This window comes from Sinocyclocheilus anshuiensis, unplaced genomic scaffold (genome assembly GCF_001515605.1).
Source record: "Sinocyclocheilus anshuiensis isolate Anshui unplaced genomic scaffold, SAMN03320099.WGS_v1.1 scaffold3813, whole genome shotgun sequence".
In the NCBI taxonomy this organism is placed as follows: domain Eukaryota; kingdom Metazoa; phylum Chordata; class Actinopteri; order Cypriniformes; family Cyprinidae; genus Sinocyclocheilus; species Sinocyclocheilus anshuiensis.
This window is the reverse complement of record NW_015548185.1, coordinates 29012-29305: the sequence shown is the minus strand read 5'-3', so window position 1 is coordinate 29305 and position 294 is coordinate 29012.

The following is a 294-nucleotide window of genomic DNA, read 5'->3' as shown; positions in this document are numbered from 1 at the left end:
GGCGTGCTCTGGTACAGCCGCCACTTCAGTCACAGACACTGTGTCGCGTTCTTCCTCCACGACACCCACAGTAAACAAAGATCCAACCGTCAACAAGGCATAATCCATTAACTGAGAGAGTGATGAACGTGGACCCTCTTAAGTTTAGACTTAAGAGGTTGATTTATGCCATTGCAGAAAAACTCTATCAATAAACAGTCTGGTAAATCAGAATAGTGAGCGATGGCTAAAAACTCTCGGATATGGTTCTCCAATGATCGTGGACCCTGGTTAAGGGCTAACAAAATCCTTGCT